Raw genomic sequence first — 2,751 nt, 5'->3', positions numbered from 1 at the left:
TCTGGTCACTCGATTACAGACCTAAGAGTGGCTATCCTTCAACAAAAAAACTTCAAAAACAGACTCCAACGAGAGACTGCTGAATTGGAATTAATTTGCAAACTGGATACAATTAATTTAGGCTTGAATAGAGACTAGGAATGGATGAGTCATTACACAAAGTAAAACTATTTCCCCATGTTATTTCTCCCACCCCACCCCACCCCCCCACTGTTCCTCAGATATTCTTGTTAACTGCTGGAAATAGCCTACCTTGCTTGTCACCATGAAAGGTTTTCCTCCTTCCCCCCCCCCCCCCCGCTGCTGGTGATGGCTTATCTTAAGTGATCACTCTCCTTAAAGTGTGTATGATAAACCCATTGTTTCATGTTCTCTGTGTGTGTATATAAATCTCTTCTCTGTTTTTTCCACCAAATGCATCCGATGAAGTGAGCTGTAGCTCACGAAAACTTATGCTCAAATAAATTTGATCGTCTCTAAGGTGCCACAAGTCCTCCTTTTCTTTTTGCGAATACAGACTAACACGGCTGCTACTCTGAAACCTTTAATTAAATAGAAGCTTAAATACTGCAGTAATGTGAGGCCACTAGTAAAATACAGGCACTGTCTCAGCACCCACAACTCAACATAACATGTGCCTTTAAGACACACAACATATTCCTATTGCCCCTTGTCATAAGCTCCAAACAAAATTGCACAGAATTATGAGGAAGAGCCAAGTTTTGTTTTTCAGTGTGATGTGATACCTGCCCACCCACGGGTACTCATCGGTTTGCTGGTAAGCTAAATTTACCACCCTCAGTCCTACATCTGAGTACACCATCTTGTCCTCTCATCCTCATTATACTTAATTCATTTTCTACTACTGGAGGTACTGAGGTTTGGATTCTCTTTTGAAGTTTTAGAACTAGTGATCTCCAGAATTACATTAAAAAAAATAGTTAGGACAGTTCTGCCAATCCCACCCAATGTGTAAGATCACTTGCTGCAAATTTAATCAGATTCACATGTTTAATGAACTTTCAGCCTAAGAAAACAAAATATGAACTATTATTCCTGGGGGAATTCTGCACCACTGTGCATGTGTGGAATTTATGTCCCCCACAGATTTTTTTGCTTCCCCACAGAAAAATGACTTTCTTACGGGTAAGCAAAGGGAAACCACAAGAGTGGTCATCCGACCCTACCCTGCAGTCTGTTTCAGGTGTCCAGGGCAGCCAGCAGGGAGGTAAATCACTGTGGAGTAGGGGGCAGGATTGGAGACAACCTGGCTGGTAGCTCCTACCTTGTACTGGGCTCAGCTGCTAGTCCCAGCTGGGGAGGACGGGACTTCCTCTTCCCCTGTACAGCATCCAGGGCCATGTCAGACTCAGCCCCAGATGTCTCCCCTGGCTGTAGGAAGCTCTGCAAACTCTCTCCCACCCCTGCTTCCTCTACCCATCGCTCCTCAGCTGGGGGGGAGGGATCACTGTACAGGGAGCTGCTCCCCCATCCACCTAACCCCCATGCATCCAGACTCCCTCATACCCAGACCCTCCCACTGAGCTTCACCCCCACACACCCAGAATCCCCCATGATGATCCCCACTCCCCTGCACCTGGACCATCCTGACAAGCCACCCACATCCCAACCCTACAAAGCCACAACCAGCTGTACATGGATACCCACCCCACTCCCCCAGCATCTGGAACCCCCCACACCCAGACTCCCCTGCTGAACTCTATCCCCGCCCCCCGCCCCCACACACACCCACACACCCAGATCCCTCCCTCTTGCTGAGCCCCAACCGCCTTCACCTGGACCATTACCATTGCAGAGTCCCATTACCATTGCTCCCAGAACCCCCCAACAAGACCCTGTGCATCCACATCCCCCCCATACCCTGATTGCTCCACACAGAAACCTCTGACCCCACACCTGGATCCCATCACACTAAGCCCTTCCACACTTGGATCCTGCTGGTCTGAGCCTGCTCACCCACACCTGGTGCACCTGGCACAGAGGGGGCAGGCCCCTGGGGTGTTTCTGGGGCAGGAAGGATCCTTGTGCTGTGTCAGGGTTGTGTGCAGCCTCATTGCTGAATCCATATCCCAGGGGGGAGCTGCACAGTGATCTCACCTCTGCGCAACCAGTGGCCTGTGCTCCCCAAAGCTATGCTGGAGCCTCCACATTTATTTGACAAATAAAATTTGCAGAGTTTTAAAATACTGTGCACAGAATTTTTAATTTTTTGACACAGAATGCCCTCAGGAGTAAACTATTTATGTGATGTATATTACTGGGCAGACAATACTGTATTTAAGTTATATAAGGATTCACTCCTTCCACCCTCATATATACAGCCACCTTTTAGACTGCTCATGAAGAATAAGAGCAGTAGGGATGGAGGAAACCAACAGGTTCTTTTTACACTTAATATTATTTTATAGATTTTTACAGATTTCTATAGAGTGGCTCAAAAGACTAGAAATGTGATTCTGCATTAGAAAAGCAATCCTCAGTTTACTATGATTCAATTACCTATGAAACATTCTTTAAGGCTATTCTGTAAGTTATATGATTCAGCAGCTATTTTAAACACCATCAACAATAGTACATTACAACATATAATCAGGGGATAATGTATTTGCCTACTGAACCAATGCTAAATTGGAAATTAACCAGGACACCTAATCTAATAGCTATACTAAAAGTATTTCTACAGTATGTTTAAGGTCCAGTAGTCCTCTCAAGGTCTTGTTTATCTACTTG

General features: G+C 45.8%; 1 long non-coding RNA gene across 1 annotated transcript; it reads right to left on the bottom strand.

The window, feature by feature from the left end:
* Positions 1–1,534: 1,534 nt before the first annotated feature.
* Positions 1,535–2,025, bottom strand: LOC122457745. Its single transcript, XR_006277421.1, has 3 exons — positions 1,882–2,025; positions 1,588–1,597; positions 1,535–1,545 (listed from the first exon to the last, which is right to left on the bottom strand). It is a non-coding gene; the product is annotated as an uncharacterized LOC122457745 (long non-coding RNA).
* Between the last annotated feature and the right edge of the window lie 726 nt (positions 2,026–2,751).

Source organism: Dermochelys coriacea, chromosome 1 (assembly GCF_009764565.3).
Source record: "Dermochelys coriacea isolate rDerCor1 chromosome 1, rDerCor1.pri.v4, whole genome shotgun sequence".
NCBI lineage: Eukaryota > Metazoa > Chordata > Testudines > Dermochelyidae > Dermochelys > Dermochelys coriacea.
Note: the sequence above shows the minus strand (reverse complement) of the source record. Positions and strands in the feature narration are given on the sequence as shown.